Below are 23,313 nucleotides of genomic sequence, written 5' to 3' on the forward strand. Positions count from 1 at the left end.
TGGAGGTGGCCACCTCATTAGAGGCAGGGCTTTGCTTCCTCATGTCTGAAAGCCGCCAGCAAGGAGAAGAGTGAGCACCACAGTAGTGACAGTCCCATATTTCATTCCAATTCCCCTGAGACTAGAAGTCAGAGTTTTCAATGCCTTAGATCTCACACTACAAACACACAGCTACTGTATGCGGCTGCTGCCACAGAAGTGCTTGGGCACACTTGCATACCAGAAAGTACTAAGCTATTTTGAGGAGGAATTTCAAGCCAAAGATACATTTTTCAGGGTACTGCTTAGGAACAATTCACATGTGTAAATGTTTCCTACGCTATAGCAAACGTTGACTTTTTGAGTTCCGTTCCACTTTGAAGGCTCTATTGCTTTGCATTGCGTTGTATGAGGCACGATCCAAGCACTGACTTTCAGAAAGTCAATAACTGATCTCATATTTCAAAATGGTTCCACTGGGGGTTGAACCCAGGACCTTCTGCGTGTAAAGCAGATGTGATAACCGCTACACTATGGAACCTGTAAGAAGTTGACCAAATTGTCATTTTTCAGAAAGGGAAGGGTTAAACACCAAAGAATCCTTGCATCCTATAATTCAACCTGAGATCCTTTGGCATTTCTTTGGTTTTAGGACACTTTCAAGGGTGTAGCAAGACTGATGTTTCTGGCCACTCTTTGCATAAGGGCCATGACCTGGTACCAGCCCTTAGCAAAGAGCTCCAGGGTCACTACGGTTCCCGTATAAAAGCTATACTCTGGAAGCCGTTCCTCAAGAAATGGAAGGGAGAGGGTAAAGGACTAGTTGCCAGACGTGCCTGTTGCCTTCCTGCAGCTGATCTTCTCCCCATTACTGACTTACCATGTCTTGTTTTATACTGTGTCTCTGTGTGGAGGTGGCCACCTCATTAGAGGCAGGGCTTTGCTTCCTCATGTCTGAAAGCCGCCAGCAAGGAGAAGAGTGAGCACCACAGTAGTGACAGCCCCATATTTCACTCCAATTCCCCTGAGACTAGAAGTCAGAGTTTTCAATGCCTTAGATCTCACACTACAAACACACAGCTACTGTATGCGGCTGCTGCCACAGAAGTGCTTGGGCACACTTGCATACCAGAAAGTACCAAGCTATTTTGAGCAGGAATTTCAGGCCAAAGATACATTTTTCAGGGTACTGCTTAGGAACAATTCACATGTGTAAATGTTTCCTACGCTATAGCAAATGTTGACTTTTTGAGTTCCGTTCCACTTTGAAGGCTCTATTGCTTTGCATTGCGTTGTATGAGGCACGATCCAAGCACTGACTTTCAGAAAGTCAATAACTGATCTCATATTTCAAAATGGTTCCACTGGGGGTTGAACCCAGGACCTTCTGCGTGTAAAGCAGACGTGATAACCGCTACACTATGGAACCTGTAAGAAGTTGACCAAATTGTCATTTTTCAGAAAGGGAAGGGTTAAACACCAAAGAATCCTTGCATCCTATAATTCAACCTGAGATGCTTTGGCATTTCTTTGGTTTTAGGACACTTTCAAGGGTGTAGCAAGACTGATGTTTCTGGCCACTCTTTGCATAAGGGCCATGACCTGGTACCAGTCCTTAGCAAAGAGCTCCAGGGTCACTACAGTTCCTGTATAAAAGCTATACTCTGGAAGCCGTTCCTCAAGAAATGGAAGGGAGAGGGTAAAGGACTAGTTGCCAGACGTGCCTGTTGCCTCCCTGCAGCTGATCTTCTCCCCATTACTGACTTACCATGTCTTGTTTTATACTGTGTCTCTGTGTGGAGGTGGCCACCTCATTAGAGGCAGGGCTTTGCTTCCTCATGTCTGAAAGCCGCCAGCAAGGAGAAGAGTGAGCACCACAGTAGTGACAGTCCCATATTTCATTCCAATTCCCCTGAGACTAGAAGTCAGAGTTTTCAATGCCTTAGATCTCACACTACAAACACACAGCTACTGTATGCGGCTGCTGCCACAGAAGTGCTTGGGCACACTTGCATACCAGAAAGTACTAAGCTATTTTGAGGAGGAATTTCAAGCCAAAGATACATTTTTCAGGGTACTGCTTAGGAACAATTCACATGTGTAAATGTTTCCTACGCTATAGCAAACGTTGACTTTTTGAGTTCCGTTCCACTTTGAAGGCTCTATTGCTTTGCATTGCGTTGTATGAGGCACGATCCAAGCACTGACTTTCAGAAAGTCAATAACTGATCTCATATTTCAAAATGGTTCCACTGGGGGTTGAACCCAGGACCTTCTGCGTGTAAAGCAGATGTGATAACCGCTACACTATGGAACCTGTAAGAAGTTGACCAAATTGTCATTTTTCAGAAAGGGAAGGGTTAAACACCAAAGAATCCTTGCATCCTATAATTCAACCTGAGATCCTTTGGCATTTCTTTGGTTTTAGGACACTTTCAAGGGTGTAGCAAGACTGATGTTTCTGGCCACTCTTTGCATAAGGGCCATGACCTGGTACCAGCCCTTAGCAAAGAGCTCCAGGGTCACTACGGTTCCCGTATAAAAGCTATACTCTGGAAGCCGTTCCTCAAGAAATGGAAGGGAGAGGGTAAAGGACTAGTTGCCAGACGTGCCTGTTGCCTTCCTGCAGCTGATCTTCTCCCCATTACTGACTTACCATGTCTTGTTTTATACTGTGTCTCTGTGTGGAGGTGGCCACCTCATTAGAGGCAGGGCTTTGCTTCCTCATGTCTGAAAGCCACCAGCAAGGAGAAGAGTGAGCACCACAGTAGTGACAGCCCCATATTTCACTCCAATTCCCCTGAGACTAGAAGTCAGAGTTTTCAATGCCTTAGATCTCACACTACAAACACACAGCTACTGTATGCGGCTGCTGCCACAGAAGTGCTTGGGCACACTTGCATACCAGAAAGTACCAAGCTATTTTGAGCAGGAATTTCAGGCCAAAGATACATTTTTCAGGGTACTGCTTAGGAACAATTCACATGTGTAAATGTTTCCTACGCTATAGCAAATGTTGACTTTTTGAGTTCCGTTCCACTTTGAAGGCTCTATTGCTTTGCATTGCGTTGTATGAGGCACGATCCAAGCACTGACTTTCAGAAAGTCAATAACTGATCTCATATTTCAAAATGGTTCCACTGGGGGTTGAACCCAGGACCTTCTGCGTGTAAAGCAGACGTGATAACCGCTACACTATGGAACCTGTAAGAAGTTGACCAAATTGTCATTTTTCAGAAAGGGAAGGGTTAAACACCAAAGAATCCTTGCATCCTATAATTCAACCTGAGATCCTTTGGCATTTCTTTGGTTTTAGGACACTTTCAAGGGTGTAGCAAGACTGATGTTTCTGGCCACTCTTTGCATAAGGGCCATGACCTGGTACCAGTCCTTAGCAAAGAGCTCCAGGGTCACTACAGTTCCTGTATAAAAGCTATACTCTGGAAGCCGTTCCTCAAGAAATGGAAGGGAGAGGGTAAAGGACTAGTTGCCAGACGTGCCTGTTGCCTCCCTGCAGCTGATCTTCTCCCCATTACTGACTTACCATGTCTTGTTTTATACTGTGTCTCTGTGTGGAGGTGGCCACCTCATTAGAGGCAGGGCTTTGCTTCCTCATGTCTGAAAGCCGCCAGCAAGGAGAAGAGTGAGCACCACAGTAGTGACAGTCCCATATTTCATTCCAATTCCCCTGAGACTAGAAGTCAGAGTTTTCAATGCCTTAGATCTCACACTACAAACACACAGCTACTGTATGCGGCTGCTGCCACAGAAGTGCTTGGGCACACTTGCATACCAGAAAGTACTAAGCTATTTTGAGGAGGAATTTCAAGCCAAAGATACATTTTTCAGGGTACTGCTTAGGAACAATTCACATGTGTAAATGTTTCCTACGCTATAGCAAACGTTGACTTTTTGAGTTCCGTTCCACTTTGAAGGCTCTATTGCTTTGCATTGCGTTGTATGAGGCACGATCCAAGCACTGACTTTCAGAAAGTCAATAACTGATCTCATATTTCAAAATGGTTCCACTGGGGGTTGAACCCAGGACCTTCTGCGTGTAAAGCAGATGTGATAACCGCTACACTATGGAACCTGTAAGAAGTTGACCAAATTGTCATTTTTCAGAAAGGGAAGGGTTAAACACCAAAGAATCCTTGCATCCTATAATTCAACCTGAGATCCTTTGGCATTTCTTTGGTTTTAGGACACTTTCAAGGGTGTAGCAAGACTGATGTTTCTGGCCACTCTTTGCATAAGGGCCATGACCTGGTACCAGCCCTTAGCAAAGAGCTCCAGGGTCACTACGGTTCCCGTATAAAAGCTATACTCTGGAAGCCGTTCCTCAAGAAATGGAAGGGAGAGGGTAAAGGACTAGTTGCCAGACGTGCCTGTTGCCTTCCTGCAGCTGATCTTCTCCCCATTACTGACTTACCATGTCTTGTTTTATACTGTGTCTCTGTGTGGAGGTGGCCACCTCATTAGAGGCAGGGCTTTGCTTCCTCATGTCTGAAAGCCACCAGCAAGGAGAAGAGTGAGCACCACAGTAGTGACAGCCCCATATTTCACTCCAATTCCCCTGAGACTAGAAGTCAGAGTTTTCAATGCCTTAGATCTCACACTACAAACACACAGCTACTGTATGCGGCTGCTGCCACAGAAGTGCTTGGGCACACTTGCATACCAGAAAGTACCAAGCTATTTTGAGCAGGAATTTCAGGCCAAAGATACATTTTTCAGGGTACTGCTTAGGAACAATTCACATGTGTAAATGTTTCCTACGCTATAGCAAATGTTGACTTTTTGAGTTCCGTTCCACTTTGAAGGCTCTATTGCTTTGCATTGCGTTGTATGAGGCACGATCCAAGCACTGACTTTCAGAAAGTCAATAACTGATCTCATATTTCAAAATGGTTCCACTGGGGGTTGAACCCAGGACCTTCTGCGTGTAAAGCAGACGTGATAACCGCTACACTATGGAACCTGTAAGAAGTTTAGCAAATTGTCATTTTTCAGAAAGGGAAGGGTTAAACACCAAAGAATCCTTGCATCCTATAATTCAACCTGAGATCCTTTGGCATTTCTTTGGTTTTAGGACACTTTCAAGGGTGTAGCAAGACTGATGTTTCTGGCCACTCTTTGCATAAGGGCCATGACCTGGTACCAGCCCTTAGCAAAGAACTCCAGGGTCACTACGGTTCCTGTATAAAAGCTATACTCTGGAAGCCGTTCCTCAAGAAATGGAAGGGAGAGGGTAAAGGACTAGTTGCCAGACGTGCCTGTTGCCTTCCTGCAGCTGATCTTCTCCCCATTACTGACTTACCATGTCTTGTTTTATACTGTGTCTCTGTGTGGAGGTGGCCACCTCATTAGAGGCAGGGCTTTGCTTCCTCATGTCTGAAAGCCGCCAGCAAGGAGAAGAGTGAGCACCACAGTAGTGACAGTCCCATATTTCATTCCAATTCCCCTGAGACTAGAAGTCAGAGTTTTCAATGCCTTAGATCTCACACTACAAACACACAGCTACTGTATGCGGCTGCTGCCACAGAAGTGCTTGGGCACACTTGCATACCAGAAAGTACTAAGCTATTTTGAGGAGGAATTTCAAGCCAAAGATACATTTTTCAGGGTACTGCTTAGGAACAATTCACATGTGTAAATGTTTCCTACGCTATAGCAAACGTTGACTTTTTGAGTTCCGTTCCACTTTGAAGGCTCTATTGCTTTGCATTGCGTTGTATGAGGCACGATCCAAGCACTGACTTTCAGAAAGTCAATAACTGATCTCATATTTCAAAATGGTTCCACTGGGGGTTGAACCCAGGACCTTCTGCGTGTAAAGCAGACGTGATAACCGCTACACTATGGAACCTGTAAGAAGTTGACCAAATTGTCATTTTTCAGAAAGGGAAGGGTTAAACACCAAAGAATCCTTGCATCCTATAATTCAACCTGAGATCCTTTGGCATTTCTTTGGTTTTAGGACACTTTCAAGGGTGTAGCAAGACTGATGTTTCTGGCCACTCTTTGCATAAGGGCCATGACCTAGTACCAGCCCTTAGCAAAGAGCTCCAGGGTCACTACGGTTCCCGTATAAAAGCTATACTCTGGAAGCCGTTCCTCAAGAAATGGAAGGGAGAGGGTAAAGGACTAGTTGCCAGACGTGCCTGTTGCCTCCCTGCAGCTGATCTTCTCCCCATTACTGACTTACCATGTCTTGTTTTATACTGTGTCTCTGTGTGGAGGTGGCCACCTCATTAGAGGCAGGGCTTTGCTTCCTCATGTCTGAAAGCCGCCAGCAAGGAGAAGAGTGAGCACCACAGTAGTGACAGCCCCATATTTCACTCCAATTCCCCTGAGACTAGAAGTCAGAGTTTTTAATGCCTTAGATCTCACACTACAAACACACAGCTACTGTATGCGGCTGCTGCCACAGAAGTGCTTGGGCACACTTGCATACCAGAAAGTACCAAGCTATTTTGAGCAGGAATTTCAGGCCAAAGATACATTTTTCAGGGTACTGCTTAGGAACAATTCACATGTGTAAATGTTTCCTACGCTATAGCAAATGTTGACTTTTTGAGTTCCGTTCCACTTTGAAGGCTCTATTGCTTTGCATTGCGTTGTATGAGGCACGATCCAAGCACTGACTTTCAGAAAGTCAATAACTGATCTCATATTTCAAAATGGTTCCACTGGGGGTTGAACCCAGGACCTTCTGCGTGTATAGCAGACGTGATAACCGCTACACTATGGAACCTGTAAGAAGTTGACCAAATTGTCATTTTTCAGAAAGGGAAGGGTTAAACACCAAAGAATCCTTGCATCCTATAATTCAACCTGAGATCCTTTGGCATTTCTTTGGTTTTAGGACACTTTCAAGGGTGTAGCAAGACTGATGTTTCTGGCCACTCTTTGCATAAGGGCCATGACCTGGTACCAGTCCTTAGCAAAGAGCTCCAGGGTCACTACGGTTCCTGTATAAAAGCTATACTCTGGAAGCCGTTCCTCAAGAAATGGAAGGGAGAGGGTAAAGGACTAGTTGCCAGACGTGCCTGTTGCCTCCCTGCAGCTGATCTTCTCCCCATTACTGACTTACCATGTCTTGTTTTATACTGTGTCTCTGTGTGGAGGTGGCCACCTCATTAGAGGCAGGGCTTTGCTTCCTCATGTCTGAAAGCCGCCAGCAAGGAGAAGAGTGAGCACCACAGTAGTGACAGTCCCATATTTCATTCCAATTCCCCTGAGACTAGAAGTCAGAGTTTTCAATGCCTTAGATCTCACACTACAAACACACAGCTACTGTATGCGGCTGCTGCCACAGAAGTGCTTGGGCACACTTGCATACCAGAAAGTACTAAGCTATTTTGAGGAGGAATTTCAAGCCAAAGATACATTTTTCAGGGTACTGCTTAGGAACAATTCACATGTGTAAATGTTTCCTACGCTATAGCAAACGTTGACTTTTTGAGTTCCGTTCCACTTTGAAGGCTCTATTGCATTGCATTGCGTTGTATGAGGCACGATCCAAGCACTGACTTTCAGAAAGTCAATAACTGATCTCATATTTCAAAATGGTTCCACTGGGGGTTGAACCCAGGACCTTCTGCGTGTAAAGCAGACGTGATAACCGCTACACTATGGAACCTGTAAGAAGTTGACCAAATTGTCATTTTTCAGAAAGGGAAGGGTTAAACACCAAAGAATCCTTGCATCCTATAATTCAACCTGAGATCCTTTGGCATTTCTTTGGTTTTAGGACACTTTCAAGGGTGTAGCAAGACTGATGTTTCTGGCCACTCTTTGCATAAGGGCCATGACCTAGTACCAGCCCTTAGCAAAGAGCTCCAGGGTCACTACGGTTCCCGTATAAAAGCTATACTCTGGAAGCCGTTCCTCAAGAAATGGAAGGGAGAGGGTAAAGGACTAGTTGCCAGACGTGCCTGTTGCCTCCCTGCAGCTGATCTTCTCCCCATTACTGACTTACCATGTCTTGTTTTATACTGTGTCTCTGTGTGGAGGTGGCCACCTCATTAGAGGCAGGGCTTTGCTTCCTCATGTCTGAAAGCCGCCAGCAAGGAGAAGAGTGAGCACCACAGTAGTGACAGCCCCATATTTCACTCCAATTCCCCTGAGACTAGAAGTCAGAGTTTTTAATGCCTTAGATCTCACACTACAAACACACAGCTACTGTATGCGGCTGCTGCCACAGAAGTGCTTGGGCACACTTGCATACCAGAAAGTACCAAGCTATTTTGAGCAGGAATTTCAGGCCAAAGATACATTTTTCAGGGTACTGCTTAGGAACAATTCACATGTGTAAATGTTTCCTACGCTATAGCAAATGTTGACTTTTTGAGTTCCGTTCCACTTTGAAGGCTCTATTGCTTTGCATTGCGTTGTATGAGGCACGATCCAAGCACTGACTTTCAGAAAGTCAATAACTGATCTCATATTTCAAAATGGATCCACTGGGGGTTGAACCCAGGACCTTCTGCGTGTAAAGCAGACGTGATAACCGCTACACTATGGAACCTGTAAGAAGTTGACCAAATTGTCATTTTTCAGAAAGGGAAGGGTTAAACACCAAAGAATCCTTGCATCCTATAATTCAACCTGAGATCCTTTGGCATTTCTTTGGTTTTAGGACACTTTCAAGGGTGTAGCAAGACTGATGTTTCTGGCCACTCTTTGCATAAGGGCCATGACCTGGTACCAGTCCTTAGCAAAGAGCTCCAGGGTCACTACGGTTCCTGTATAAAAGCTATACTCTGGAAGCCGTTCCTCAAGAAATGGAAGGGAGAGGGTAAAGGACTAGTTGCCAGACGTGCCTGTTGCCTCCCTGCAGCTGATCTTCTCCCCATTACTGACTTACCATGTCTTGTTTTATACTGTGTCTCTGTGTGGAGGTGGCCACCTCATTAGAGGCAGGGCTTTGCTTCCTCATGTCTGAAAGCCGCCAGCAAGGAGAAGAGTGAGCACCACAGTAGTGACAGTCCCATATTTCATTCCAATTCCCCTGAGACTAGAAGTCAGAGTTTTCAATGCCTTAGATCTCACACTACAAACACACAGCTACTGTATGCGGCTGCTGCCACAGAAGTGCTTGGGCACACTTGCATACCAGAAAGTACTAAGCTATTTTGAGGAGGAATTTCAAGCCAAAGATACATTTTTCAGGGTACTGCTTAGGAACAATTCACATGTGTAAATGTTTCCTACGCTATAGCAAACGTTGACTTTTTGAGTTCCGTTCCACTTTGAAGGCTCTATTGCTTTGCATTGCGTTGTACGAGGCACGATCCAAGCACTGACTTTCAGAAAGTCAATAACTGATCTCATATTTCAAAATGGTTCCACTGGGGGTTGAACCCAGGACCTTCTGCGTGTAAAGCAGACGTGATAACCGCTACACTATGGAACCTGTAAGAAGTTGACCAAATTGTCATTTTTCAGAAAGGGAAGGGTTAAACACCAAAGAATCCTTGCATCCTATAATTCAACCTGAGATCCTTTGGCATTTCTTTGGTTTTAGGACACTTTCAAGGGTGTAGCAAGACTGATGTTTCTGGCCACTCTTTGCATAAGGGCCATGACCTGGTACCAGCCCTTAGCAAAGAACTCCAGGGTCACTACGGTTCCTGTATAAAAGCTATACTCTGGAAGCCGTTCCTCAAGAAATGGAAGGGAGAGGGTAAAGGACTAGTTGCCAGACGTGCCTGTTGCCTTCCTGCAGCTGATCTTCTCCCCATTACTGACTTACCATGTCTTGTTTTATACTGTGTCTCTGTGTGGAGGTGGCCACCTCATTAGAGGCAGGGCTTTGCTTCCTCATGTCTGAAAGCCGCCAGCAAGGAGAAGAGTGAGCACCACAGTAGTGACAGTCCCATATTTCATTCCAATTCCCCTGAGACTAGAAGTCAGAGTTTTCAATGCCTTAGATCTCACACTACAAACACACAGCTACTGTATGCGGCTGCTGCCACAGAAGTGCTTGGGCACACTTGCATACCAGAAAGTACTAAGCTATTTTGAGGAGGAATTTCAAGCCAAAGATACATTTTTCAGGGTACTGCTTAGGAACAATTCACATGTGTAAATGTTTCCTACGCTATAGCAAACGTTGACTTTTTGAGTTCCGTTCCACTTTGAAGGCTCTATTGCTTTGCATTGCGTTGTATGAGGCACGATCCAAGCACTGACTTTCAGAAAGTCAATAACTGATCTCATATTTCAAAATGGTTCCACTGGGGGTTGAACCCAGGACCTTCTGCGTGTAAAGCAGACGTGATAACCGCTACACTATGGAACCTGTAAGAAGTTGACCAAATTGTCATTTTTCAGAAAGGGAAGGGTTAAACACCAAAGAATCCTTGCATCCTATAATTCAACCTGAGATCCTTTGGCATTTCTTTGGTTTTAGGACACTTTCAAGGGTGTAGCAAGACTGATGTTTCTGGCCACTCTTTGCATAAGGGCCATGACCTAGTACCAGCCCTTAGCAAAGAGCTCCAGGGTCACTACGGTTCCCGTATAAAAGCTATACTCTGGAAGCCGTTCCTCAAGAAATGGAAGGGAGAGGGTAAAGGACTAGTTGCCAGTAGTGATGGACGAACGTTTCGCCCGGCGGTCGTTTCGCGGCGAATTTCCGACTTTCGCCGTCCGCGGGTTCGAACGCCTTTTTCCGTCGTTCGCCCCGGCGGACTTACGTGTTTAATGTATACAAGAACTTTAACCTTTCGTGACACGTTTATCATGTGTTACAGGACAACCAATTGAGACATGACAGCTCATGGACACTTGGACATTCCCCCTAACCTATAAATACACCCGATCCGGTGGCCATTTTACATTCTTTCTTCTGTCACTGTAGGGAAAGGATCCTGTGTGGAGTAGGGACAGAGAAAACGCTAGCTATTTGGTACACAAAAGTTCTTTTCAGGACTGGTATAGGTGTTAGGTCAGCAGCCTGAGTTTCTTTTGTCAGTTTAGATAAAGGGACAGAGCGCTGTATGCTGCTATTTTAGGGACAGCTCAGCCAGATTAGTCTTTCTTCATCATCATCATCATCATCATCATTAGCTGTTACTATCAGGTCCACAAAAGAGCTATTCCAGCTAATCGTTCCAGCCTACTCTTTTTTGCCAATTTGTATAGGGACAGGCAGGAAGCAGTGTGTCAGGCAGTGAGGATAATTTTAAAGACTTGCTGTTACTATTAGTTCCACAAAGGTTCTTTTCAGGACTGGTATCAGTGGTACGGTAATAGGCTTGTACACGTATAATATTCTTTCTTCCAAATATAGAAAGAATATTATACTTGACTGCTGCCCTTCTGCTGCAGTCTGCTAATCATTCACAACTCACTTGTTCCACAAAGCTCTTTATCAGGACTGGTAACTTGGTCTGTCTAGGGTGCTACGGTACATAGGCTTGGGTGCGGTACAGTCTGCTGTTCTGTAAGGACCGCTATCGGTCCACAATACATAGGGTTGCCGTGCACTACTGCTGACCGCTGCCCTATACTGCAGCAGTCCTTCAGCGGTATAGGGACTGACGCACAGTCTGCTAAACACTAATACACAACCTGCTTGGTCCACAAAAGTTCTTATAAGGACTGGTAACTTGGTATAGGGTGCTACGGTACATAGGCCTGAGTGCGTTACAGTCTGCTGTTCTGTAAGGACCGCTATCGGTCCACAATACATAGGGTTGACGTGCACTACTGCTGACCGCTGCCCTATACTGCAGCAGTCCTTCAGCGGTATAGGGACTGACGCACAGTCTGCTAAACACTAACACACAACCTGCTTGGTCCACAAAAGTTTTTATAAGGACTGGTAACTTGGTATAGGGTGCTACGGTACATAGGCCTGAGTGCAGTACAGTCTGCTGTTCTGTAAGGACTGCTATCGGTCCACAATACATAGGGTTGCCGTGCACTACTGCTGACCGCTGCCCTATACTGCAGCAGTCCTTCAGCGGTATAGGGACTGACGCACAGTCTGCTAAACACTAATACACAACCTGCTTGGTCCACAAAAGTTCTTATAAGGACTGGTAACTTGGTATAGGGTGCTACGGTACATAGGCCTGAGTGCAGTACAGTCTGCTGTTCTGTAAGGACCGCTATCGGTCCACAATACATAGGGTTGCCGTGCACTACTGCTGACCGCTGCCCTATACTGCAGCAGTCCTTCATTGGTATAGGGACTGACGTACAGTCTGCTAATCACTAACACACAACCTGCTTGGTCCACAAAAGTTCTTATAAGGACTGGTAACTTGGTATAGGGTGCTACGGTACATAGGCCTGAGTGCGTTACAGTCTGCTGTTCTGTAAGGACCGCTATCGGTCCACAATACATAGGGTTGACGTGCACTACTGCTGACCGCTGCCCTATACTGCAGCAGTCCTTCAGCGGTATAGGGACTGACGCACAGTCTGCTAAACACTAATACACAACCTGCTTGGTCCACAAAAGTTCTTATAAGGACTGGTAACTTGGTATAGGGTGCTACGGTACATAGGCCTGAGTGCGTTACAGTCTGCTGTTCTGTAAGGACCGCTATCGGTCCACAATACATAGGGTTGCCGTGCACTACTGCTGACCGCTGCCCTATACTGCAGCAGTCCTTCAGCGGTATAGGGACTGACGCACAGTCTGCTAAACACTAATACACAACCTGCTTGGTCCACAAAAGTTCTTATAAGGACTGGTAACTTGGTATAGGGTGCTACGGTACATAGGCCTGAGTGCGTTACAGTCTGCTGTTCTGTAAGGACCGCTATCGGTCCACAATACATAGGGTTGACGTGCACTACTGCTGACCGCTGCCCTATACTGCAGCAGTCCTTCAGCGGTATAGGGACTGACGCACAGTCTGCTAAACACTAATACACAACCTGCTTGGTCCACAAAAGTTCTTATAAGGACTGGTAACTTGGTATAGGGTGCTACGGTACATAGGCCTGAGTGCAGTACAGTCTGCTGTTCTGTAAGGACCGCTATCGGTCCACAATACATAGGGTTGCCGTGCACTACTGCTGACCGCTGCCCTATACTGCAGCAGTCCTTCAGCGGTATAGGGACTGACGCACAGTCTGCTAAACACTAATACACAACCTGCTTGGTCCACAAAAGTTCTTATAAGGACTGGTAACTTGGTATAGGGTGCTACGGTACATAGGCCTGAGTGCGTTACAGTCTGCTGTTCTGTAAGGACCGCTATCGGTCCACAATACATAGGGTTGACGTGCACTACTGCTGACCGCTGCCCTATACTGCAGCAGTCCTTCAGCGGTATAGGGACTGACGCACAGTCTGCTAAACACTAATACACAACCTGCTTGGTCCACAAAAGTTCTTATAAGGACTGGTAACTTGGTATAGGGTGCTACGGTACATAGGCCTGAGTGCAGTACAGTCTGCTGTTCTGTAAGGACCGCTATCGGTCCACAATACATAGGGTTGCCGTGCACTACTGCTGACCGCTGCCCTATACTGCAGCAGTCCTTCATTGGTATAGGGACTGACGTACAGTCTGCTAATCACTAACACACAACCTGCTTGGTCCACAAAAGTTCTTATAAGGACTGGTAACTTGGTATAGGGTGCTACGGTACATAGGCCTGAGTGCGTTACAGTCTGCTGTTCTGTAAGGACCGCTATCGGTCCACAATACATAGGGTTGACGTGCACTACTGCTGACCGCTGCCCTATACTGCAGCAGTCCTTCAGCGGTATAGGGACTAAGAGTTTTGTCACAGGGTGATTTAAAAAATGACAGGCAGAGGAAGAGGCAGGCCCTTCCGCAGGGGTGGTAGGGGTAGGGCAGGAGCAACAGCCTTGAGCCAAAGTGGGAAGTTGCAGAAGGTGCGTTCAATTACTTTAAAGGACGCACCAGACTTGGTTGAGTGGCTCACTCAGCCTTATTCTTCTGCACCCTCCTCATCCTCTCGATCTGCACCCTCTTCTTCACTCTCTGCTATGTGCACCCCCAAAGACACTACCACCAACAACACCACCACCACCACATACCTTCCGCTTGAGTGCAAATGGGGGCCTTCATGCTCCAGTGTTTTAATAGGGACCCCCGTATAAAAAGCATGAGGGTCAAGGACCAGTACTGGGTGGCAACGTACTTAGATCCCCGGTACAAACACAAAATGGCGGAAATGTTACCGCCGTCGCAGAGGGCTGTCAGAATGCAGCACTTCCAGGCCTTGCTTCGAGAAATGCTGCATTCTGCTTTTGCGTGCGCTGGCAGAGGAGCAATTCCCACTCCCAGAGAAGGATTTGCGGGTACCAATCCAACAGCGCCTGCAAGAAGAGGCCGGTTTGAAGATGTGTTGGTGACTTCGGATATGAGGTCATTCTTTCAGCCGACCCATCGACAGGTGTCATCCGGATCCAGCATCAGGGAACGCCTAGACCGTCAGGTGTCCGACTACATTGGGTTAACGGCCGATGTGGACGCTCTGAGGAGTGATGAACCCCTAGACTACTGGGTGGGCAGGCTTGACCTCTGGCCAGAGCTTGCCCAATTTGCAATCGAACTGTTGGCTTGCCCCTCATCCAGTGTCCTGTCCGAAAGGACGTTCAGCGCAGCAGGGGGGATTGTGACCGATAAGCGTACTCGCCTAGCTCACGACAGTGTTAACTACCTCACATTTCTAAAAATGAATGAGGCATGGATCTCGGAGGAATTCAACACATGTGATCAGTAGACCATGTATATGTCTATAAACAATTTTTGGAATCAAGCACACAGACCTTCTTAATTCATTTGGCTCACTTCCCTGACCCAAAAAAGCACACCGTACTATATGCCCCTACCCTCCTCTTTGAAGAGGTTGAGCGGTGTCATATTTCTACTGGGGCTGCTTATTATGAGGGGTTCCCACCATCCCTGTGCTGTGCTGACTTCCTCCTGGGTGTTCTTATTATGAGGGGCTCCCACCATCCCTGTGCTGTGCTGACTTCCTCCTGGGGGTTCTTATTATGAGGGGATCACACCATCCCTGTGCTGTGCTGACTTCCTCCTGGGGCTGCTTACGGTGCTGCTGTCAGCGCTGTATGTCACGGAGCTGCTGTCAGCGCTGTATGTCACGGAGCTGCTGTCAGCGCTGTATGTCACGGTGCTGCTGTCAGCGCTGTATGTCACGGAGCTGCTGTCAGCGCTGTATGTCACGGAGCTGCTGTCAGTGCTGTATGTCACGGAGCTGCTGTCAGCGCTGTATGTCACGGAGCTGCTGTCAGCGCTGTATGTCACGGAGCTGCTGTCAGCGCTGTATGTCACGGTGCTGCTGTCAGCGCTGTATGTCACGGAGCTGCTGTCAGCGCTGTATGTCACGGAGCTGCTGTCAGCGCTGTATGTCACGGAGCTGCTGTCAGCGCTGTATGTCACGGAGCTGCTGTCAGCGCTGTATGTCACGGAGCTGCTGTCAGCGCTGTATGTCACGGTGCTGATGTCAGTGCTCTGTATTACGGTGCTGCTGTCAGTGCTCTGTATCTCCTGCACCCTCTTGTTTGCCTACCCTGGTCCCTGACCTTCCCTCTCCTCCATTGCCTTCATTAGCTCCATAGTCTGAATTGTCAGAACAATTTCCCAAATAAAAAAAAAATGCTTGTAGTTATCGATCCCAAATTCACCTCATACATGTATTATGCTATTGTCCAGGTGGTGGGACTACGTGCTACCCCCTAATAATTACCCCGTGGCCGCAAATTCGACCTAAAGGTTTGCGAAATTCGCCTCCCATTGAAGTCAATGGAGCCCGCGGCGAACGGTCGTTTTCGCGAACGTTTGTGTCCGTTCGCGTTTCGCGTTCGCGAAACGTCCCGTCGGAAGTTCGTCCATCACTAGTTGCCAGACGTGCCTGTTGCCTCCCTGCAGCTGATCTTCTCCCCATTACTGACTTACCATGTCTTGTTTTATACTGTGTCTCTGTGTGGAGGTGGCCACCTCATTAGAGGCAGGGCTTTGCTTCCTCATGTCTGAAAGCCGCCAGCAAGGAGAAGAGTGAGCACCACAGTAGTGACAGCCCCATATTTCACTCCAATTCCCCTGAGACTAGAAGTCAGAGTTTTCAATGCCTTAGATCTCACACTACAAACACACAGCTACTGTATGCGGCTGCTGCCACAGAAGTGCTTGGGCACACTTGCATACCAGAAAGTACCAAGCTATTTTGAGCAGGAATTTCAGGCCAAAGATACATTTTTCAGGGTACTGCTTAGGAACAATTCACATGTGTAAATGTTTCCTACGCTATAGCAAATGTTGACTTTTTGAGTTCCGTTCCACTTTGAAGGCTCTATTGCTTTGCATTGCGTTGTATGAGGCACGATCCAAGCACTGACTTTCAGAAAGTCAATAACTGATCTCATATTTCAAAATGGTTCCACTGGGGGTTGAACCCAGGACCTTCTGCGTGTAAAGCAGATGTGATAACCGCTACACTATGGAACCTGTAAGAAGTTGACCAAATTGTCATTTTTCAGAAAGGGAAGGGTTAAACACCAAAGAATCCTTGCATCCTATAATTCAACCTGAGATTCTTTGGCATTTCTTTGGTTTTAGGACACTTTCAAGGGTGTAGCAAGACTGATGTTTCTGGCCACTCTTTGCATAAGGGCCATGACCTAGTACCAGCCCTTAGCAAAGAGCTCCAGGGTCACTACGGTTCCCGTATAAAAGCTATACTCTGGAAGCCGTTCCTCAAGAAATGGAAGGGAGAGGGTAAAGGACTAGTTGCCAGACGTGCCTGTTGCCTCCCTGCAGCTGATCTTCTCCCCATTACTGACTTACCATGTCTTGTTTTATACTGTGTCTCTGTGTGGAGGTGGCCACCTCATTAGAGGCAGGGCTTTGCTTCCTCATGTCTGAAAGCCGCCAGCAAGGAGAAGAGTGAGCACCACAGTAGTGACAGCCCCATATTTCACTCCAATTCCCCTGAGACTAGAAGTCAGAGTTTTCAATGCCTTAGATCTCACACTACAAACACACAGCTACTGTATGCGGCTGCTGCCACAGAAGTGCTTGGGCACACTTGCATACCAGAAAGTACCAAGCTATTTTGAGCAGGAATTTCAGGCCAAAGATACATTTTTCAGGGTACTGCTTAGGAACAATTCACATGTGTAAATGTTTCCTACGCTATAGCAAATGTTGACTTTTTGAGTTCCGTTCCACTTTGAAGGCTCTATTGCTTTGCATTGCGTTGTATGAGGCACGATCCAAGCACTGACTTTCAGAACGTCAATAACTGATCTCATATTTCAAAATGGTTCCACTGGGGGTTGAACCCAGGACCTTCTGCGCGTAACGCAGACGTGATAACCGCTACACTATGGAACCTGTAAGAAGTTGACCAAATTGTCATTTTTCAGAAAGGGAAGGGTTAAACACCAAGGAATCCTTGCATCCTATAATTCAACCTGAGATCCTTTGGCATTTCTTTGGTTTTAGGACACTTTCAAGGGTGTAGCAAGACTGATGTTTCTGGCCACTCTTTGCATAAGGGCCATGACCTGGTACCAGCCCTTAGCAAAGAGCTCCAGGGTCACTACGGTTCCTGTATAAAAGCTATACTCTGGAAGCCGTTCCTCAAGAAATGGAAGGGAGAGGGTAAAGGACTAGTTGCCAGACGTGCCTGTTGCCTCCCTGCAGCTGATCTTCTCCCCATTACTGACTTACCATGTCTTGTTTTATACTGTGTCTCTGTGTGGAGGTGGCCACCTCATTAGAGGCAGGGCTTTGCTTCCTCATGTCTGAAAGCCGCCAGCAAGGAGAAGAGTGAGCACCACAGTAGTGACAGTCCCATATTTCATTCCAATTCCCCTGAGACTAGAAGTCAGAGTTTTCAATGCCTTAGATCTCACACTACAAACACACAGCTACTGTATGCGGCTGCTGCCACAGAAGTGCTTGGGCACACTTGCATACCAGAAAGTACTAAGCTATTTTGAGGAGGAATTTCAAGCCAAAGATACATTTTTCAGGGTACTGCTTAGGAACAATTCACATGTGTAAATGTTTCCTACGCTATAGCAAACGTTGACTTTTTGAGTTCCGTTCCACTTTGAAGGCTCTATTGCTTTGCATTGCGTTGTATGAGGCACGATCCAAGCACTGACTTTCAGAAAGTCAATAACTGATCTCATATTTCAAAATGGTTCCACTGGGGGTTGAACCCAGGACCTTCTGCGTGTAAAGCAGACGTGATAACCGCTACACTATGGAACCTGTAAGAAGTTGACCAAATTGTCATTTTTCAGAAAGGGAAGGGTTAAACACCAAAGAATCCTTGCATCCTATAATTCAACCTGAGATCCTTTGGCATTTCTTTGGTTTTAGGACACTTTCAAGGGTGTAGCAAGACTGATGTTTCTGGCCACTCTTTGCATAAGGGCCATGACCTGGTACCAGCCCTTAGCAAAGAGCTCCAGGGTCACTACGGTTCCTGTATAAAAGCTATACTCTGGAAGCCGTTCCTCAAGAAATGGAAGGGAGAGGGTAAAGGACTAGTTGCCAGACGTGCCTGTTGCCTCCCTGCAGCTGATCTTCTCCCCATTACTGACTTACCATGTCTTGTTTTATACTGTGTCTCTGTGTGGAGGTGGCCACCTCATTAGAGGCAGGGCTTTGCTTCCTCATGTCTGAAAGCCGCCAGCAAGGAGAAGAGTGAGCACCACAGTAGTGACAGTCCCATATTTCATTCCAATTCCCCTGAGACTAGAAGTCAGAGTTTTCAATGCCTTAGATCTCACACTACAAACACACAGCTACTGTATGCGGCTGCTGCCACAGAAGTGCTTGGGCACACTTGCATACCAGAAAGTACTAAGCTATTTTGAGGAGGAATTTCAAGCCAAAGATACATTTTTCAGGGTACTGCTTAGGAACAATTCACATGTGTAAATGTTTCCTACGCTATAGCAAACGTTGACTTTTTGAGTTCCGTTCCACTTTGAAGGCTCTATTGCTTTGCATTGCGTTGTATGAGGCACGATCCAAGCACTGACTTTCAGAAAGTCAATAACTGATCTCATATTTCAAAATGGTTCCACTGGGGGTTGAACCCAGGACCTTCTGCGTGTAAAGCAGACGTGATAACCGCTACACTATGGAACCTGTAAGAAGTTCACCAAATTGTCATTTTTCAGAAAGGGAAGGGTTAAACACCAAAGAATCCTTGCATCCTATAATTCAACCTGAGATCCTTTGGCATTTCTTTGGTTTTAGGACACTTTCAAGGGTGTAGCAAGACTGATGTTTCTGGCCACTCTTTGCATAAGGGCCATGACCTGGTACCAGCCCTTAGCAAAGAGCTCCAGGGTCACTACGGTTCCCGTATAAAAGCTATACTCTGGAAGCCATTCCTCAAGAAATGGAAGGGAGAGGGTAAAGGACTAGTTGCCAGATGTGCCTGTTGCCTCCCTGCAGCTGATCTTCTCCCCATTACTGACTTACCATGTCTTGTTTTATACTGTGTCTCTGTGTGGAGGTGGCCACCTCATTAGAGGCAGGGCTTTGCTTCCTCATGTCTGAAAGCCGCCAGCAAGGAGAAGAGTGAGCACCACAGTAGTGACAGCCCCATATTTCACTCCAATTCCCCTGAGACTAGAAGTCAGAGTTTTCAATGCCTTAGATCTCACACTACAAACACACAGCTACTGTATGCGGCTGCTGCCACAGAAGTGCTTGGGCACACTTGCATACCAGAAAGTACCAAGCTATTTTGAGCAGGAATTTCAGGCCAAAGATACATTTTTCAGGGTACTGCTTAGGAACAATTCACATGTGTAAATGTTTCCTACGCTATAGCAAATGTTGACTTTTTGAGTTCCGTTCCACTTTGAAGGCTCTATTGCTTTGCATTGCGTTGTATGAGGCACGATCCAAGCACTGACTTTCAGAAAGTCAATAACTGATCTCATATTTCAAAATGGTTCCACTGGGGGTTGAACCCAGGCCCTTCTGCGTGTAAAGCAGACGTGATAACCGCTACACTATGGAACCTGTAAGAAGTTGACCAAATTGTCATTTTTTAGAAAGGGAAGGGTTAAACACCAAAGAATCCTTGCATCCTATAATTCAACCTGAGATCCTTTGGCATTTCTTTGGTTTTAGGACACTTTCAAGGGTGTAGCAAGACTGATGTTTCTGGCCACTCTTTGCATAAGGGCCATGACCTGGTACCAGCCCTTAGCAAAGAGCTCCAGGGTCACTACGGTTCCCGTATAAAAGCTATACTCTGGAAGCCGTTCCTCAATAAATGGAAGGGAGAGGATAAAGGACTAGTTGCCAGACGTGCCTGTTGCCTCCCTGCAGCTGATCTTCTCCCCATTACTGACTTACCATGTCTTGTTTTATACTGTGTCTCTGTGTGGAGGTGGCCACCTCATTAGAGGCAGGGCTTTGCTTCCTCATGTCTGAAAGCCGCCAGCAAGGAGAAGAGTGAGCACCACAGTAGTGACAGTCCCATATTTCACTCCAATTCCCCTGAGACTAGAAGTCAGAGTTTTCAATGCCTTAGATCTCACACTACAAACACACAGCTACTGTATGCGGCTGCTGCCACAGAAGTGCTTGGGCACACTTGCATACCAGAAAGTACCAAGCTATTTTGAGGAGGAATTTCTTTTTTTATTATTCTTTATTTTCAAAATTATCAAACATTATCTCTTCTTTACAAAATTCCATCTACATAACAAAATCTTCATTATTACCCTCTTTATCCCACCCTCTCCCTCCCTCCTCCCTCCCCTCTCTCACTCGATCCTGCCAATATTGAGCCTCACTAACCTTCAAGCAACTTCAGGTAGTTTTCAGTTTTTCTAAATTGCAGCCATTGCCTCCACTTGTTCTGATACCTCTCCTCTAAATGCTCTGACTTAGATATCGTATCTTCAATATTTCTTATCCTTTCCAATCTTACTACCCATTCTTTCATTGTGGGGGGATCCTGAGTTTTCCATCTACGCGGGATCAAGGCTTTAGCAGAGTTCAATAAACAAGGGATCAGGGACTGTCCATAATCTCTCTCTCCCTTTTCTGTATTATGGAATAAGCACACCCATGGATCACACCTAATCCTTTCACCTGTTATGTTAAAGCTTGCTTCTATAATTTTCCCCCAGTATGGTTGTATTTTAGGGCACTCCCACCACAGGTGTGCGAAAGATCCCACCGCCGTACATCCTCTCCAGCATGATAAGGGGTTCTCTTTACTAATCTTATTTCCTTGCTGTGGGGTTATATACCACCTAGCCAAGAGTTTGTATGACATCTCTCTGGTTTGTGAATCTTTGGCTGCCGAGTAAGTACGTCTCATTATCCTATTTCTCTGTTCATCATTACTTAAGGAACCTATTTCTCTTTCCCACTTCCCCAGGTAATCAGGATATTTATGTTCCACTGTTTCTATCAAGATATTATATATTTTTGATATCCTTTTTTCAAGGCTTTGACGGCTCACTAGTAACTTTTCTAGCGGCCTAAGTTTATCCGTTCCCCTAAGTGGCTGTGGCAAGGACTGGGTGAAATAGTGTAGTTGTGAATATCTCCATTTATCTAGTGTCTTATGTCCCCATTTCCCTATAATTTATTCATATGTGCATAATCTATCTCCTACCATAACCTCGTGTAAACTAATACTGTCTTTCTTAGCCCACCTACTAAAATATATGTATTCCTCTTTCCCTGGTCTAAAAAATATATTATCCAGCAGCGGAATTAATGGTGCGTTGTGTACCCAGTCATACCTCTTGTTTATTATATCCCAAACCCGAAGTGTGTTTTTTGTCACTCTACTTGTGTTAACCCCTAATTCTCTATATTTTGCTGGAATCCATATTAATTCTCCTACCTTCTTTGTGCTTAAGTTAATTTCTAATTCCACCCAGTCCTTGCCTTTCTCATTATGAATCCAATCCGTAACTCGTGATATCATAATAGCCTCATAATACTTTTTAAAATCAGGTGCTGCCAAACCTCCTCTCTCTTTGCATCTAGTCAAAGTATTAAATGCAACCCTCGCTGATTTTCCCCTCCAGATAAATCTTCTGACTATAGTTTTTAATTTATTTAAATATACTTGTGGTAATAAAATAGGGATCATTTGGCATGTGTACGTAAATATTGGTGAGATAAACATCTTCACTGCATTTATTCTCCCCATCCATGAAAGAGCTCTATATTGGATCGTACCAAGGTGTTGCTTAATTTTATTCAAGAGGGGGATGTAGTTAGCCTCAAACAGACCTCCCACTTTTACTGTCAGTTTTATACCCAAATAGCCTAGCTCTTTCAGGCACCATCTGAAAGGCAGTTTAACCTGCAATGCATTCTGTTCAGATACCGCTAAGTTTAGGTTTAGTATCTCCGACTTGGCCATGTTCACCTTGAAGTTAGAGAGTTTCCCAAATTTTAAGAGTTCCTTCATTACCCCCGGGATAGAAATCCTAGGGTTGGACACATATAACAGAAGGTCATCTGCAAAAGCAGCAGTCTTATACTCTCTCCCCTTCACCTTTATTCCCTGGATATCTTGATTTTTCCTGATCGCTGCCAGGAGGGGTTCTAATATCATTATGAACAGAAGCGGGGAGAGTGGGCATCCCTGTCTTGTCCCGTTGAAAAGTTCAAGGGGGACAGACAGGGACCCATTAATTCTTATTCTGGCCTTGGGATGGTAGTAGAGGGCTTCTATCCATCCCCTCATCCTTTCTCCTATTCCATAGTGCCTCAATGTTTCAAAAAGGATCCCCCAACTGACCCTGTCGAATGCTTTTTCAGCATCAATCGACACGAGTACAGTGGGGGCCCCCTGCCTGATTGCTTCCTGCATTAGAATCATGGTTTTCAAAACATTGTCTTTCCCCTCTCTCCCTTGAATGAATCCCACCTGATCCTTCTGTATCCAATCTGGTACATAGAGCCTTAATCGGTCTGCAATAATTCTGGAGAACAATTTTATATCTGAATTCAAAAGGGAGATTGGTCTATAGCTTTCCACTGCCATAGGGTCTTTAGCCTCCTTCAAGATTAATGCTATATGTGCCAGTAATGTTTCTTCCCTAAATTTACCCCCCCCCTCCCTACTTCATTAAAATACTCGCACAATTTTGGAGCCAGTTGTTTTTGGAATTTCTTATAATATAAGATGGGGAACCCGTCGGGGCCAGGGCATCCTCCTGCAGCTGTGTTTTTGATTGCTTTCTCCACTTCCTCAATCGAAATTGGGGTTTCTAATGAGTCCATTTCTTCTTGCGTAGCCCTGTGCAGATCTAACCCCCTCAAATAATCCCTTATTTCCTCTCGGGACGCA

General features: G+C 45.8%; 17 non-coding genes across 17 annotated transcripts; all 17 read right to left on the bottom strand.

The window, feature by feature from the left end:
* Positions 1–447: 447 nt before the first annotated feature.
* Positions 448–520, bottom strand: TRNAV-UAC (transfer RNA valine (anticodon UAC)). The gene has a single exon. It is a non-coding gene; the product is annotated as a tRNA-Val (tRNA).
* Positions 521–1,335: 815 nt separating this feature from the next.
* Positions 1,336–1,408, bottom strand: TRNAV-UAC (transfer RNA valine (anticodon UAC)). Its single transcript has one exon. It is a non-coding gene; the product is annotated as a tRNA-Val (tRNA).
* Positions 1,409–2,223: 815 nt separating this feature from the next.
* TRNAV-UAC (transfer RNA valine (anticodon UAC)) lies at positions 2,224–2,296 on the bottom strand. The gene has a single exon. It is a non-coding gene; the product is annotated as a tRNA-Val (tRNA).
* An 815-nt stretch (positions 2,297–3,111) lies between these two features.
* Positions 3,112–3,184, bottom strand: TRNAV-UAC (transfer RNA valine (anticodon UAC)). The gene has a single exon. It is a non-coding gene; the product is annotated as a tRNA-Val (tRNA).
* An 815-nt stretch (positions 3,185–3,999) lies between these two features.
* TRNAV-UAC (transfer RNA valine (anticodon UAC)) lies at positions 4,000–4,072 on the bottom strand. The gene has a single exon. It is a non-coding gene; the product is annotated as a tRNA-Val (tRNA).
* An 815-nt stretch (positions 4,073–4,887) lies between these two features.
* Positions 4,888–4,960, bottom strand: TRNAV-UAC (transfer RNA valine (anticodon UAC)). Its single transcript has one exon. It is a non-coding gene; the product is annotated as a tRNA-Val (tRNA).
* An 815-nt stretch (positions 4,961–5,775) lies between these two features.
* On the bottom strand, positions 5,776–5,848 carry TRNAV-UAC (transfer RNA valine (anticodon UAC)). The gene has a single exon. It is a non-coding gene; the product is annotated as a tRNA-Val (tRNA).
* An 815-nt stretch (positions 5,849–6,663) lies between these two features.
* On the bottom strand, positions 6,664–6,736 carry TRNAV-UAC (transfer RNA valine (anticodon UAC)). The gene has a single exon. It is a non-coding gene; the product is annotated as a tRNA-Val (tRNA).
* Positions 6,737–7,551: 815 nt separating this feature from the next.
* Positions 7,552–7,624, bottom strand: TRNAV-UAC (transfer RNA valine (anticodon UAC)). Its single transcript has one exon. It is a non-coding gene; the product is annotated as a tRNA-Val (tRNA).
* An 815-nt stretch (positions 7,625–8,439) lies between these two features.
* On the bottom strand, positions 8,440–8,512 carry TRNAV-UAC (transfer RNA valine (anticodon UAC)). The gene has a single exon. It is a non-coding gene; the product is annotated as a tRNA-Val (tRNA).
* Positions 8,513–9,327: 815 nt separating this feature from the next.
* On the bottom strand, positions 9,328–9,400 carry TRNAV-UAC (transfer RNA valine (anticodon UAC)). The gene has a single exon. It is a non-coding gene; the product is annotated as a tRNA-Val (tRNA).
* Positions 9,401–10,215: 815 nt separating this feature from the next.
* On the bottom strand, positions 10,216–10,288 carry TRNAV-UAC (transfer RNA valine (anticodon UAC)). The gene has a single exon. It is a non-coding gene; the product is annotated as a tRNA-Val (tRNA).
* Positions 10,289–16,378: 6,090 nt separating this feature from the next.
* Positions 16,379–16,451, bottom strand: TRNAV-UAC (transfer RNA valine (anticodon UAC)). Its single transcript has one exon. It is a non-coding gene; the product is annotated as a tRNA-Val (tRNA).
* An 815-nt stretch (positions 16,452–17,266) lies between these two features.
* TRNAV-UAC (transfer RNA valine (anticodon UAC)) lies at positions 17,267–17,339 on the bottom strand. The gene has a single exon. It is a non-coding gene; the product is annotated as a tRNA-Val (tRNA).
* An 815-nt stretch (positions 17,340–18,154) lies between these two features.
* Positions 18,155–18,227, bottom strand: TRNAV-UAC (transfer RNA valine (anticodon UAC)). Its single transcript has one exon. It is a non-coding gene; the product is annotated as a tRNA-Val (tRNA).
* An 815-nt stretch (positions 18,228–19,042) lies between these two features.
* Positions 19,043–19,115, bottom strand: TRNAV-UAC (transfer RNA valine (anticodon UAC)). Its single transcript has one exon. It is a non-coding gene; the product is annotated as a tRNA-Val (tRNA).
* Positions 19,116–19,930: 815 nt separating this feature from the next.
* TRNAV-UAC (transfer RNA valine (anticodon UAC)) lies at positions 19,931–20,003 on the bottom strand. The gene has a single exon. It is a non-coding gene; the product is annotated as a tRNA-Val (tRNA).
* Between the last annotated feature and the right edge of the window lie 3,310 nt (positions 20,004–23,313).

Source organism: Lithobates pipiens, unplaced genomic scaffold, assembly GCF_037356315.1.
Source record: "Lithobates pipiens isolate NorthernLeopardFrog02 unplaced genomic scaffold, aLitPip1_a1.2 Scaffold_8, whole genome shotgun sequence".
Lineage (NCBI taxonomy): Eukaryota > Metazoa > Chordata > Amphibia > Anura > Ranidae > Lithobates > Lithobates pipiens.